This window comes from Apus apus, chromosome 10 (genome assembly GCF_020740795.1).
Source record: "Apus apus isolate bApuApu2 chromosome 10, bApuApu2.pri.cur, whole genome shotgun sequence".
Taxonomy (NCBI): Eukaryota; Metazoa; Chordata; class Aves; order Apodiformes; family Apodidae; genus Apus; species Apus apus.
In genome coordinates, this window is record NC_067291.1 from 19,646,169 (window position 1) to 19,661,884 (window position 15,716).

At 42.0% G+C, this 15,716-nt stretch overlaps 1 long non-coding RNA gene across 1 annotated transcript in view; it reads left to right on the top strand.

Annotated features, from left to right (window-relative positions):
• Window positions 1–13,693, top strand: part of LOC127388628 (uncharacterized) — a 47,939-nt gene extending 34,246 nt beyond the window's left edge. The window contains exons 4-5 of the long non-coding RNA XR_007890419.1: window positions 12,292–12,443; window positions 13,578–13,693. This is a non-coding gene — a long non-coding RNA (uncharacterized LOC127388628). The remainder of the gene's footprint in view (window positions 1–12,291; window positions 12,444–13,577) is intronic.
• The last annotated feature ends 2,023 nt before the right edge of the window (window positions 13,694–15,716 follow it).

The following is a 15,716-nucleotide window of genomic DNA, read 5'->3' on the forward strand; positions in this document are numbered from 1 at the left end:
TGTTGATGTTTCCTTTTGCTGTTCGTATACATTCAACTCAATGAAATGGTTAGTGAATGCCATCGTCTCCCAGATCTTGGTCACTGTTGGTTGCTAGAGCTCTGGAATCACAAAAGAGAACAGTCAGATGGTGAATTCTGCAGTCATTGTGGGAAACCTGCTGTGTGTCCTGTCCCTTCTCCCAAGAAGTTTTGAAGAAGGTCACTCAGGCTGAAGTGTGTCTTGGGAATGAAGGTGAAACCACTTGGACGCACATCCCTCAAGACAGTCCACGTTCTGTGTGCGTAGGCAGTGAGCTTCTTGTGGCTCTCAGTCCACAGGGATGTTGGATCAGAATGGAAAAGGCACTTAGATCTGCACTTGGTAGAGGCAGGAGTGTGGATCACTTACAAAGTGGTTGGTGGTGCTGTGGATATTGAAACAGCAGGAAGACGCTACAGCCTCTTCCTTGCCACTACCTTTAGGAGAACCCTAGGCCTTCCCTGCTCCCCTTTCTGCCCAGTATGGAAGTGGGCTTTACCCAGGGCTAAGAAAAGAGCCTTTTCTACATGAAAATTAGTGTTCAGTCCTCAGAGGTGCGCTGCTGCTTGTTCTTTGTTTCCAGATTTAAACATATGGTAGAGTATATCGTGAGTTCTTTCATCCCAGGGTGATGTATGGCAACTGCGGAGAGTTGAAAGGAGGCATGGCTGTCAGGGACAGAGGCACCAAAGCCTTCAACACGTCAGGAGCTGTGTTGTGAAAAGCTCTCTTGGGGCAATGGCAGGCTTTCAGGTGACCACAACATGAGCTCTGAAGCCAGCCTTTAGAGGAGGGCAGAGGTAATCCACAAACGTGGCCCTGGTGGAGTACACAGACAATCTAATTTTCTCTGGTTCCTGCTATGGTGGGCAGAGCAAATGATGGATGTTTTCCAGATGTTTGGAGAGATGTATTTCAGAAATCATGGTGTAGGAGAACGAGCAACCACATGAAAAGGCATCAGTGCCAAGGAAGTGAAGGAGAATGGCCTGTGTTAACAGTGTTTAATCCTTCTCTTTGTCTGCTCTTGTATACTGAGAAGGGGAAGCTTGTGCTCATCAAGAGAGCTCCTCTTTACCAAACCTGTAACTTTACATACCATCTTCTGGGGGATTTTCATCAGATGGATTTAGGTAGGTTGTGCACAAGCAGTTCTAATACAGCCTTGAGGCATTTCCACTGCTGGAGATGCCACGGAAATAGCTGAATTGGGAATATGTATTTGTTCTATTTCTTTCTTTGTTAGCCTCATCCCCAGAGCATCTTCAGCTTCTCCTGAAGTCTCCCATGATGAGGATGGTACTGTAACAGAGGAAGATCATTAGACAGCCACAGTTACAAGTCTGATGGCTGAATCTTTGAGCAGCAGTTGTGTTGAGTCAGGACAAAAAACAAGGGAGCAAAAGTGATTTGAACAAATCCATGGAAAGAGACACTATTTTCACTGCTTGCATAAATTTCAGCAGACCTAAGCTTCTTCCAGCTCTAAGGGACTCTTCAGCCTGTCTAGCTACAGTGGAAACTAGGCTGGCTTTTGGGTTGGATTGTGTGTGAATCCTGTGGGAAGGGCATTTGCTCTGAAACGCATTAAACCGATGTGGTCATCAGCTGAAAATGAGCAGTTCCGTGAGAGTCAGAAAACCCAGGCTGGTTCCTGCTGGTTGTCTGTGCAATTCCGTGGTTTGGGGGATTTCTGTGTTTGTGTCTTTCAGCATTGTACAATGAAGCTCCCTTTCAGTCAGGGCTTTTCTGAAAGTAATTTGGCAAAGTTGAGCTACGTGCTTCTTGCCTGAAGAGCCCAGGGTCTGAACGCGGGTGCTTAGCTGTCTGTCATCAGCAACCACTTTACCTGAGGTGAGGACACGGGCTCTGCAATCCCCCTTGGCTGTATTTGTTAAAGCAGGATGGTGAAAGGTGAGGGAGGCAGATTACAATGCATGGAATGAAACCCAAAGGAATAAATGCACCTTAAGCTTCTGCTGTGTTTTTACAAAACCTAGAGTCGACTTCATAATTACCTGCTCAGCACTATATCTTGATCTGCTGGCCTTTACTTCCAGTCAGTGGAATTTTCACCAGAACAGCCTGTGCAGAAGCAGTCTCTTCAAGGAAGTGTCAGGATGCTCAGGAGGAATTCCAGAAAATACAACCTATTTTGATAGGACAGCACTATTTTTTTTTTTTCCCTGTAAACTGCCCTTACTCTGGCAGATCCTGCACTGGGTGGGGGTTATCAGACCTTCCTTTTCCTAGCTGCTATGCTTTACAGGATAGCACCATCCCTTGGATCCACTGGTCTTGGAGCATTTGTAATCTCATCCCAGCTCAGCTTGGAGCACTTCTTAACCTCTGTCACACTGTGACTTGCAGTTAGGGCACCATTACCTGTGCAGCTTTGTTTGTAAACCTGCCTGGTAAGGTCTGAAGGATGGGCAGAGGACCTGATGAGCAGCCTGCTAGACACGGGAACCTGTTGACCTGCAGCAGCAACATCCACAACAGAACAATCATCTCCATGTGAACACATCCACTCTATCCCATCATATCTTTCTCTCTGGTAATAGTCCTACATCATCTTTTTAGTGCCACCCTTGTAGTTCATGAGTGTTCAACAAATGCCAGATCATCACCCGGGCTGGAGGGAAAGGGTATTCAAGGAAACATGAAGCACAAGTCGAAAGTAAGAACTGAGACAGTCATGTCCCTACGGTCCCAGGTCACTATGTCCTCTTATCCTCTCTGTAGATTTCCAAACAACCATTTTAAAACCCAGTAAGATTTTTGTGTGGTTTGTGTTTCTTCCATCCTGTTGAAAGGCTATGCCAGAATCTTTCTGCACCTTTTTTTAATTTCTAGCTGAAATTTATTAATGGCTGGCTTATATCCACTGCTTGTTGTGCAAATGTTTTCCTTCAGACTAAATGGCTCTTCTTCCTGCTGTTTGCCTTTCTGATTTATTTACAGACAGCCTCGGGTACCTCCTCTCCACCTCACTTCTGCTGCATCTTTAAAGATGCATCTTTGCAGTGCCCAAGGGAGTGGTGCTGAGGCCTCTATGCTGCTGAGTCCAGGTGATGTGAGACAGGCTTTGTGGGGCCTGTGCAGCCAGGTCCAAAAAGCTGTCTGAGCTGAGGTGCTTTGTAGCTTGGGTTCATGTCCAGAAGGACACAGCCAGCTTCAGTGAATGGAGGATGAAACTGTTGAAGTTGTGTCCTGAATCTCCTCCTGCCATACTACTTCTTTGATTTGGCCATGGTGTCTCAAAGCTTTGAAGCAGATGATCACCAGCCCCCTGCTGCCTTCCAGGACTGCAGGCTGTTCTTGAAGCAGTCATACATGATCAACCTGACATTGTGCATTCGGCTCTTAGACTTCAGCAAACCAGCAACTACTTGGTGTGATGTAAAACATGGAAGTTATTAAAGTGAAATAACATATATTTCCATTCTGAAATTTACTAACCATATGGGAAGTTTCCAGGAATAACTCATACATATCGATGCAGTGCTTGGCAGGAAGACTCTTTCAGAAAGCTGTAGGACAGTGCAGCAGTTACCCTGTCTGTCTCACATGGAAAGACTCTCCTTGTGTCCTTTACAAGCACTTGACACTGAGCACAGTGTGCTCACAGCAACAATTACATGTTAATGTAGGTTAATAGAAGTTCATCTGTCTGAGTCTTGAAATGCTTAGCTCTCCTTTTCTGTGTTGCTTGACAGCTTTATTACTGCAAGCACTAGAAGAAACCAGTTCAATAAGCTGAGCACTATCAAAAGATTTTTCTTTATGGTCTTAAGAGAGCTTATCTGTAATTCCTGGCTGCACAGTCTTTGAAAACTATAATATTACAGGCAGTGATCTTTCTTTCTTTCTTTCTTTCTTTCTTTCTTTCTTTCTTTCTTTCTTTCTTTCTTTCTTTCTTTCTTTCTTTCTTTCTTTCTTTCTTTCTTTCTTTCTTTCTTTCTTTCTTTCTTTCTTTCTTTCTTTCTTTCTTTCTTTCTTTCTTTCTTTCTTTCTTTCTTTCTTTCTTTCTTTCTTTCTTTCTTTCTTTCTTTCTTTCTTTCTTTCTTTCTCTTTCTCTCTCTTTCTCTCTTTCTCTCTCTTTCTCTCTTTCTCTCTCTTTCTCTCTTTCTCTCTTTCTCTCTTTCTCTCTTTCTCTCTTTCTCTCTTTCTCTCTTTCTCTCTTTCTCTCTTTCTCTCTTTCTCTCTTTCTCTCTTTCTCTCTCTCTCTCTTTCTCTCTTTCTCTCTTTCTCTCTTTCTCTCTTTCTTTCTTTCTTTCTTTCTTTCTTTCTTTCTTTCTTTCTTTCTTTCTTTCTTTCTTTCTTTCTTTCTTTCTTTCTTTCTTTCTTTCTTTCTTTCTTTTCTTTCTTTCTTTCTTTCTTTCTTTCTTTCTTTCTTTCTTTCTTTCTTTCTTTCTTTCCTTCCTTCTTTCCTTCCTTCTTTCCTTCCTTCTTTCCTTCCTTCCTTCCTTCCTTCCTTCCTTCCTTCCTTCCTTCCTTCCTTCCTTCCTTCCTTCCTTCCTTCCTTCCTTCCTTCCTTCCTTCCTTCCTTCCTTCCTTCCTTCCTTCCTTCCTTCCTTCCTTCCTTCCTTCCTTCCTTCCTTCCTTCCTTCCTTCCTTCCTTCCTTCCTTCCTTCCTTCCTTCCTTCCTTCCTTCCTTCCTTCCTTCCTTCCTTCCTTCCTTCCTTCCTTCCTTCCTTCCTTCCTTCCTTCCTTCCTTCTTCCTTCTTCTTTCTTTCTTTCTTTCTTTCTTTCTTTCTTTCTTTCTTTCTTTCTTTCTTTCTTTCTTTCTTTCTTTCTTTCTTTCTTTCTTTCTTTCTTTCTTTCTTTCTTTCTTTCTTTCTTTCTTTCTTTCTTTCTTTCTTTCTTTCTTTCTTTCTTTCTTTCTTTCTTTCTTTCTTTCTTTCTTTCTTTCTTTCTTTCTTTCTTTCTTTCTTTCTTTCCTTCTTTCCTTCCTTCCTTCCTTCCTTCCTTCCTTCCTTCCTTCCTTCCTTCCTTCCTTCCTTCCTTCCTTCCTTCCTTCCTTCCTTCCTTCCTTCCTTCCTTCCTTCCTTCCTTCCTTCCTTCCTTCCTTCCTTCCTTCCTTCCTTCCTTCCTTCCTTCCTTCCTTCCTTCCTTCCTTCCTTCCTTCCTTCCTTCCTTCCTTCTCTTCCTTCTCTTCCTTCTCTTTCTCTCTCTTTCTCTCTCTTTCTCTCTCTTTCTCTCTCTTTCTCTCTCTTTCTCTCTCTTTCTCTCTCTTTCTCTCTTCCTCCCTTCCTCCCTCCCTTTCTTCCTCCTTCCCTTCCTTCCCTTCATTTCTCTTTTTTTTTTTTAACACATGGTTTATTTTTAAATCAAGGCATTCTGAGACAGAATGGGGTCATTGTCAACTCTTTTTTCCCCCCTAAGTTCTTTTAGGGAAAGTGCAAGTTTAACACAGTTGCTTTGTTTTGTCAGTCTGGGGTGATTTCACTGAATTATTCAATTTGAAAAATTGCCTCAAGGGTGCAAAGAGCTGAAATGTTTCATTGTGAAATTTCTAAAACAAAACTGCAACTTGTTTTGATTTTTTCTATAATTTCAAAAACAAAACGAAATGCTTTCAATGCTCAAGCAAAGCCTGGATAACAAAGACAGCTTTTTTTTCCTTCAAGTTTTACTTTACCATGAATTAAAAATTTTACTTTTATCTGAACTTAGTCTGCTTTTCTAATCCAGAATGACTAATTAATAAGAAAAATCTGTTGGTCACCCCGGGCTGCTCCTGGGCTGTGGGTCTGAGCCAGCCAGGGTGGGTATGTCTGCAGGCTGCCCTGGCCCACAGGCTTGTGGTCACCTACAAGTCTTGATCCCCACTCGTGTCAACTTGCTGGGACACACGTTCCCTTTGGGCTGCGGAGTCACTGAGGGCAGCAGCCAGGTGCTGAGCCCTGGATCCAGCTGAGACATCCTCATAAGTTGTCATACATCTATTCCAGCCCCTGACATGTGATCCACGGCAGCCATTGGTTGGGTAAAGGCTCAAGGGAGACTTAAGCAGATGCCCATGTTTTACTTTGTCCTCTGAACAGTCACCAACTTAAGCATCTGCTCAGCTGTTTGGTTGTGGTGAGGTGACCACACATCAAAGTGCTCCAAGTGCACCTTTCAGTTGCCATTTCAGAACAAACTGGCCTTGCTGACAATCAAAGGAATGCCTGATGCTGACCAAACTGCCAATGATGAGTCAGGCTGAGTGTGTGAGCAGTAAAACACCCTTCAGTGCTGCACAGGAGTTGTCAGGGATTCCCAGTAGCAAAAAGGAGCTGCAGGAAAGTCTGGCATGCCGGACCTGCTGTCTCTGATCTGGCCTGAACTATGGCAAGGACTAGACCTGCATGTTGTTTGTCTAGTCCTTCTGCCTTCATCTGCAAAGCCTGAAGCCTATTTCAGAAAAGGATGCTGTCATTTACAAAAAGGGATCAGAGGTTGCAAAGGGGATTTGTGATCTCAGAATTATTTTGGAAAGCTTCCCCCCTCTTTTTTTTTTTCTTTAGAAATCCAAAGTGCTTAGCTTTTCACTGGAAATTCTCTTCCTCCAGTGGGAGGAAGATGGTGGAGAGAACATGCTGTTCTACTAGTGCTTTGGTTCTGTAGACCAAAGAAGTGCAACATGACCTTAAGTATACGAACTGGGTAGTTTCTGCATCTTTTGCAAATTACAGAACTGAAAGTATCAAATTCTTTGTGTATTCATCTCTTTTTAGATTTGGTGAACTGAAGAGTTCTTTATAGAGGTGCTGAGTGCATCATCTCCTTCCAAACCCAGGTCTGCATAGGTTTCAGCTGTAGTCTGGATCCATCATAGCCTTGGCATACATTTAAATCTTTTAAAAATAACTCTCCAGATTTCTTGTTTTCTTCCTCTTCCAAAAGCACAGGCATCAGGACTTACTGGGATGAGGGTTGGAGCCAGAAAAATACAATCTTTCTATACCATGAGCAAACCATGCTTTTGAGATATGGTCTTCCCAGAAATGGTAGCAAACTCTTCAGAATTAAAAAACTCTAGTCACTTTATTTATGCTCCTCTGTTAACAAATGGCTTGCTTGATTACTTTTAAATGTTGTATTTCTGGAACAAAAATAGAATACTGGCTTTTAACTCTAGCTTTTAATTCTGTGTGCCTTATTATTTCAGCTTGTGTGAAGGCTGAGAGGTTTGTTTTGTTGGGTTTTTTTTACAAAGAATGGATTGTTTTAATATCATTGTATAGCTGAATGTTTAAATTCTGACTGTTTTAACTTACTTCCCATGCTCTGCAGTAATTGGTGCAGAGCTTGAATCTTTTTCTATGACTTCTTAAAAAGTCCTTAGTTGATGGAAAAGTTTTATGTCAAAATCTTGTCTAACTGTTAGAGTGGTGTACAAGATCCTGGTGGAAATGCGTTCTGGGATTTCTTTGACTTGTGATACTGCTTTTTAGCTTTCTGATAATGAAATAAAAATGAAGGCTATAGACAGTTTACCTGCCATGAAGCCGTGCAGAAGTAAGATTCAAGATTTGGGTATATTTTGGTTACCAGGTGTTTTACATGCTTAATACAAAGGATATGAGGAAGGGGAATAGATGTTAAGCATTTGTATAGAATGGTCTGAAGAGTGCCTTAGACCTGAATATTTCTCTGAATTTGGGGAAAATGTACATCTCTACTTGAAGTTTATGGCTGGCACTTTCTTTAAATACAGCAGGTTCTGTCCATGCTTTGCACTTGAGCACTTGAAATGTTATTGAGGAATGAGGACACTAATTGGGCACTAGAGTTTTCTCTTGACCAGAACATTGCTCCGAGCTCTCTTATGGATCTGGAGTTGTCTATGGGGAACTTTCATCTATCACAAGAGCTGGGTCTAGCAGTTTTTTTAAGCTTTTTACTTTTTTTTTTTTTTTAATTAAATTGTACTAAGAAGTAAAATTGAGTTCTCCAGGAAGTGAAGTCTAGTTATCACAATATGTGACATTCTGCTTTGCCCTGCCTGCAATTATTTTTGAGGTGGAGTTTTTTCTGAGATGAGATTTGCATGATCAGTTGTAAGAAAAACACAGGTATTTGCATTCCTATTCTGCTTTCAATCTTCAACTTGTCCTGAAAATTGAGGGGGTTTATTGCTGTTGTTTTCTTTTTAATAACATTTTTGTATTTATTTGAAAAGTGTGAGACAAAGAATGAATTAAAAGTATACATCAGATGTGATAGGACTGCTAATTTTTTCTGTGTGCTGAGAAGAGTTAGAATCCTTTGAAAGATTTTATCCAAAGCTTTTAATTGGTATTTTAAATGTTTATCACTACTGATAATTAGTGTCTACATTTGTCAGCTCATATGGCATAGCTGCAGCTTCTTAGATCAGAAATAAGTTCTGTTTTCTCTCCAGCTGGTTTCCTGTAAAGTGCTGAATTATTCTAGCTTTTATGGGTCATTGTTAAAAATGGCAGGAAGGGTCATTGTTAAAAATGTTTTCAGAACTTTGATAACCAGTTTATCAACAGATTCACATGTTTAATCAGTTAATAGGTTTTCCTTTTCAGTGCATGGGAATTTCTTTGTTTATCTTAACTGAGTAACTGTTTCTACAGTGGAAAGAACTGTAGTTGACTGATAATCTTCTAAAATATGTGGAGTTTGCTCTCGTGATGCAAGTTACATGGCCAGATCCTGCATTTTTATTCTTTAGTCTGTATTCATAGGGAATAGTCCACCAGAATGAAGTGCAAGGGTTTGCATGTAAATGAAACCCCAAAATGGTCTAGTCTTCTGGGATTCAGGGCATGGAGCCATAGTTATTAGGCATTTGATGATAACGCTTATAAAGGCATTTGGGTTTTTAAAAAGATGGGCAGGTGCTTTGAAGAATTTTACTGGGTGGTTAGGTGCCAAACATCTGGGTTTCTTCCAGTACCTTGTCAAGAATTTCTGAACAGGACACTTCATCACCAAAAATAGCAGTGTGTCAAAAGGTACATGTTTAGCATGAAACATCTCTGAGAACTGAGGTCCTCTGCTTCTCTAGTGACCTGCCCTAGGGCTGCATCACCTTTCTTCTGTAAAAGTTTTTCCTAGGTCATCATCTCAGACCAGACAGGCCAGGGCCGTGCTTCAGATGAAGCCCTGCCTCCACTTTGGCTCACCTGCTGGGAACATGCTGTTGGCTCATATTCAGCTTGAAGATGGTTTTTTTTTTTCTGCTATTCCCATTGTAATAAGACCAGTCTGTTCCTATGTTTATAAACAAAATTTATGCCAAGCAGAACTGTAAACTTTATTTTGCTTTTTCTAAAAAAAAAAATAAAGTTAAATGATGTTTGCTTTCCATGTAAAGAACAACTTGGCATGAAATAATACACAAGTGGCAAGATGTGAGTTTATGTGACATTTATCTGCCTTGAAACTGCAGATACTTCCAGAGCCCCAACACTCAGTTGGGGTTGTCAGAGAACACATCAGCTTCTGGGAGCTGGCATCGTCGTTGTATATGTGAGAAAGAGTGATCTGGTTTCCTTCTAGATACGCTCATTCCAGTTGCTACATGAAGGAATGTGTTGAGATGAACACAAATAGGAAGTAAAAAAAGTTAAGCTGGAGACCCAGACATTGGAGTTTTGTTGGTATGTCTCAGACTGAGGAAGGCACAGACGTATTAGTAGAAAGTCAGCCCAGCTTGACAGACTTGGTTTCACACATTGTGGCTTACATCTCAACTATAAAGACATTTCTAACTTCCTCCTATGAATCCCACAGAGGTGAAATGGAGTGTATTCTGTCTTGTTGAGAGAGCACTGGGGACTGTTGATGGAGAGGCATGGTTGGAAAACACATCTGGGCCTGGTTATGTACCATGAAAAATGTCTATCTGGAGCCTGCCCTTTCAGGTTTTGTATTAAGCCAGGGCAGGACTCTACCACCATCTGAAATGATCCACTGCCTTGTCAGCTGATGTGATGGAGAATGAGCAGGGAGGAGGCTGCAGGGATTTATTTTTTCCTGTGGCCACCAAAAAGCAAGAGGCAATGGGAAGGAAGCAATGGGATCTTGTGGATGTGGGTGAGAAGAAAGCAGAAGATTGGGTTAAGCCAGTTGTAAAACTTGTGTTGAGTCAGCCCCTGGTGTATATGGAGCATTAATTCAGTAATCCCGTGGGGTTTTTGGTAGAGCAAAACTTCTGGGACTTGAACAGGCACTAGCCTTTGAAAAGCATTGCTCCATATTTGCCTGTGGATATTTAAAAACAATGATACCAGTTCTGCTTACAGTGTTTGAATATTTACCTGCTTTAAAACATATTTTATTAAAAAAAAAAAAAAATGCTTATTTTAAAAATGCTGCTGTGAAATGCGGTGAAGATAATCGGAGTGTGGTGTTTGTGACTGGGTTTTTTTTTTGTTGTCAATATTCTGTTCTAGTCTACCAAAAAACTCCTCTTTGTTCGAAAGCCTGAAGCAAATAAGATCTTCCAATTTTTTGCTGAAGCTTTCTGAAATTTAAAAGCAATTCATAAGGCACAATGCAAGTGTAGAGCATAGGCAATTATTAGGATTTCAACAGCAAATAATGCAGCCCATGAAACATTAGACTTATTTCCTTCTCATTTAAACACTGCACTGTGTTTCGCCCCAGCTAAATGTGCTCTTGAGCTTTTATGTCAAAGTGAATCATGATCTAATGCTCGCCAGATTAAATCTAAATGTTACAGTATTTCCTTTCTAATTCTGGCTCTTCCCTCTACGATCGTCTTATTTATCTAGTCAGTTACGTGCAAGTGTGAGTGAGGAGATGCCATTTGTCCGTGCATGCAAACACCCCTGGAAGTGCTGCCCGGGGCGCGGGGCGCTCAGCGGGGCCTGCCCGCCGCCCGGCCTGCTCCAGACGCGTCCAGAGAAAAGCCAAGCTGATAATTAGGTAAAAAGCATAATAAGATCCATGTCTATCAGGCCGGCGTGGCCCAAGAGACTTCTACTTGTGTGAATTTCTGGTACAAATGTTAGAGATCCCGGCTACTTAATTGGTTGCGAAGCGGCAGGGGGAGAACCCCGGGCGGAGGCCGGACGGGCCCAGCGCCGCCGGCTCAGCCGGGCCGGCCCTGAGTGGAAGCGACAGGCCCGGCCGCGCGGCCACCTGCGCCGCCGGCTGATCAGAACGTTCCATGTCGGCGTGTTTGTGGCCTCGGAGCAAACAGCCCCAATTAACAGGCCTGAAGGCCCCTCTCCAGCCAGCCATCACTAACACTCCAGATAAAATTTGACATCTTCCTCCTCCCTCCCCCTTCTGCAAGCTCCAATTAGTTTAAATGGTTTCACTGAGGGACCCTGGCGCTGCTGAAAAGGCAGAGGACTTTGCTTGGGTAATCAGCTTAAATACCGGCCCGTTTCCTGCCCTTGCTGCTCCAAACTTCCCATTTGGGAGACATAAATACTGTTTTTATTTTTAAATCTTTTTTATCTCAAATTTCCTCCAGTTTTTCTGATGTGCCTTGTACAAGACTCCATTTCAAAGGGCAGGATGGTGCAGCCTGTAAACTGGGTGCAGATGGGAACTTTTAAGTTCAATGTTGATTGCCTTTATTGGAAGGAAGGGGTAACGAGGGGGTTCACACAGAAAAGGTACATCTTCTCTGACAGAAACTAGTGATAATCAGGAAGAAATCCGGACTTTATTTTTATACTTTTTAAACACTTGCCTAAATGAGCACTTTGCGTCTGCTGCAGTAGTAGGAGATCAGTGATTTCTGAAGTTACAGAAAAGGTAACAGCTTGTTGCTACCTTTATGTTCAGCTGAAAACATGCCAATGTCTGTGTCAGTGGTAAGACAAGCTTTGGAATGCCAATATGACAAACCCATATATGGACAGAAGCTATCACAGAAGTGTCAGGGATTTCAGTATGAAAATGTAGTTCAGCCTCCACCAGTATTGAATTTTTCACTGTCCTTACTTGAGGGAATTGCCGTCAAGTGGAAGAGTGCTTCTTGGGATCAGGGTCTTTACTCAGGTGAAAGACTTGAGTGTGTTTCATTTTAGGAGGGTGAGTAATCTGTGGAAACACTCCTAGGCTTCACATTATGCATGCACACAATTTTGTTCTTGTATTCACCAGTAATTTTTTGTCCATCAAACCTCCCTTCTTAAACTGATGGGGAAATTCTGTTTTCTAACAGGAGAGCTTGGGATCAAAGAAATATCCTGCTTTTGAGTTGGCTTGTTGCTTTTCAATGACCAGTATTTCTCTAACTCAACATTCTCTCATTTTTCTTAGCAAGCAGTAGCTCTTGGCCTAGAAGACAAACTGCCTTCCAGTCTTACTGTGGCTGATATATCGTGCTTGGGAAGCAGAGACATGATGGCCTCCAAGGATGGCAGCCAGCAGGAAACCCAAGGTTGGACCTGCAGTGATGCAGCACACCAAAAGTGAGTGTATCATCCTCTACCCAGCCAACATGCCCTTCTCAGAAATTCCTTCCAGAGCATTTTAGAGATCTAAGACTGTCACATGTTTTTATACCAGGGGCTGTAAGTGATACTATGTGATATTCAGAAAATTGTTCTGGGACACTGCACAGATTTCTAGAGGCAGGTGCATGTCACATGTGAGGAGAGGATCATCCTCTCCTTAGAGCCCAAGCTAGGACCCATGTAGCTGTAACACGTGGAGCCTGCAGGTGTAGGTGTGCACTGCACACAGTGTGCCTGGCAATCTGTGTTCAGGATCTCACTCAGATCTCCTGAGAAGTGTTCAGACGCTACTCTGGTGTTAAGGAGAAGTGGTCTGTAGGAAAATCAAGCTTTTTGTCCCACTACTGCAGCAGGTCAATCGTTATTTCAAGAGGAAGGGGCTGGATGCTGTTGCTAATTAATCATACTGGTTGATTGGAAATGGCATTGGATTCCACATCCAGAGTAATCACAGTGTCTGGTCTGAGCTCATCTCCTACAAGGGCACTAAAATAAATTGACAGATATTTACAAGACTATTGCACACAGCCCTTCCACAGCTAAGCTTAGGTAGCTAAATGTCAGTCAAGCTTTCTTAAGCTTAATATGTTAACAGCAGAGGTTAAAATGTGATTTTCTCTGGGGGAAGATATTGTATTCTTCACCTCACATCAGCAAAGCCAGTGTTCACTTCAGTCTATCCCAGCCAGAAATGGATAAAACCTTTTCCTGACTGGATTTAATGGGAAAGACATACTCCCAGGTGTTTGGTAACTGAACAATTACTTATTTTTCATATATTTTATTGTTGCCAGTTTACACATTTGCTAGCTTTTCTCTGTTTTTTAAAACATTATCCTACTGTGTTGCTGTTTCTCCAGTGCTGTTTTCCTAGTGTTGTATAATGATGAATCATGAACATTAACTTTCTATATATGTAATGCTCTCTCTCTATACATATATATTTATATAAAAATCTGGGTGGTGGCAGGGAGAGAATTATTCTGTCTGCTCCATCTTTTGTTTGGATCTGGTTGCTATAGAAATACTAAGATCAATTTTGACAGCATAAAGTACTACAAATTACACTGTTGGATTACCTCATTACAGGGGGCTGGATTGCAACATTACTGAAACGAGAAGCCTGAACACTACAGGAATTTCTACACTATGGAAAAATGTTATTTTTGGACTCTCCAGGAAGGCGTGCATATAAAACCACTGGTTCCCTGGTGAGTGACTGGTCCCTGAGACCAGCAGAACTTTCCTCTTAATTTTTGGTGCTGGTAGGTGACGTCATAGTTGGCCATACATTGACTTTGAGCTGCAACTGGCATCTCGCTCACAAAGACCTTCATGTTTTTCCTGTTGAACACTGAGGCAACTGGTTTCTTGCAAGACCGATGGAATGAGTCTTTTTTTTGGTGTTGTCTACTACCTATGTGCCTTTGTCTTGATATAACTATCATGGTAGTGATTTGCCCTCCCTGCTTGAGTAGGAAGTGCTGCACTGTGCCTTACAGTCTCAAAACTGGCTGAAGTTATAAGCAACTGCCCTTTAGCTCGTGGGCAGTGATGGGCCTGCTGTAAGAACAACAGCTCTGGGCTGTTGTCTCTCTGGCAATGTCTGTCCCTGCTGCCTGGGGATGGCCATGAAATCTCAAGTTCCTGTAGAGGTTTTTTTTTCATGCTGAAGGAACTTAGACATGTTTATTTACAGATACAGGCCTTGCTTGAGTAAGTTTTGCAGTTTAAGTCAGGGAAGTGTCTTATGCTCTAACTACTGCTGGTGGACATTTATTGCTGTGTTAGTAAAAGACATGTTTAGTACTAGGTTTTATTTAGGAAACCATTTATATGTTGGTATTATTTGTATACAGGGAGACAATCTGTGTGATTTGGCAAATGGTTTAGTCATTCTGTTTTTCTTCTAGTCAAGAATATTACTCTTGCTATATCTAATCTACAGTTATAAATTGCAGCAGAGGTACAAGTCCAAAACAAACATTTTGAAGAATTTGAATGGAGTAGAGCCCCAGTTTCCATTTCAGTTCTCTCTCTGTTGTCCAATTTATTAAACTCAAGTGGTCCCATGTGCGAGTAGCATGACTGCCAGAAGTGCTCTCCAGCCATCTGCTTTTTTGGTAACTCTTTGATTATTTCTTTGTCTATTTTTTCTATCCAGAATTAGAACTGGCAATTCAATTGCTTGATTAATATTGTATTTTTTATAATTTAACACTTCCAGCCTACGGATAGGAAATGGCAGCAAGGTAATAAAAGGCACAAGAAGTAAAATGAAGTCCTACTGCACTATGGTGGAGCTTTTTTACCACGTTGTTTCAGATTTTCAAGAATAGCAAGAGAATTGAGTAGGAAAAGTTCTATTGTTTGTGGGTAGTATCAAACTGGAAGAAAGAGGTAGCAGCCTTCATTGCCTTAATGAGCTGTCTTGTAAATGGAAAGAACTGCCAGGCACTGATAGACGCATTTGCAGTGGAGCTGAGCTTAGAAGCTAGCACTGCATTTCAGTCTGAGCCAAGCCATGCAGCAGGGGAACAGAAGTTAATGAACCAGAAAGCAGTTTCAAAACCCTATGGGAGAAGCTGTGATCTGTGTCCTACAACTGATGGGGCATGTGTCCAGATTGTCTCAACTGAAGCTTAACTAGAGGTCCTGGGACTCTTCAGGGCTGGAAGGGACACTGTGAGATGCTGTGGTACAGCTGGGTGTACCAGCCTCTGGCTGGCTGCCCCTGGTTCAGGGATCAGAAGAAACCACTTGATCTTTTAGAGGCTGTGGTTGGTTTCATCTGACTTGTAGAGTGTAACACTTTGGTGGTGAAGGAAAATTGGCTTCAAAAAAGGCAGCCTAGAGGACTCCTGAGTTTCAGTGCATGTTGTAAGCAGTCCTGCCACGTTTGCATGACTTCAGGTTTTCAGCTTCAGTTCACAAGTGGCATCAGTTGACTGAAAAAAATAAGTTTTAGACACAAATGAAGAAATTCTCCTGGACAAATGAATGCTGCAAGACAAGCAGAAGGTATATGAGAACTCTAGATCATGGCCCTTGTATTTGTTGCATTTAACTGCCTAATTCATGATTTGGTGCCTTTGAATCTGAGCATGCTGGGTCTGTTCCAGATGGAAGCCAGGGAAGAGAGTCATGGATGTGCTCTGCAATGCAGACTTGGCCAGGGATTGCATGATAAAGAATAACTTACTATTCATTTGTTTGGTGGTTGGTTTT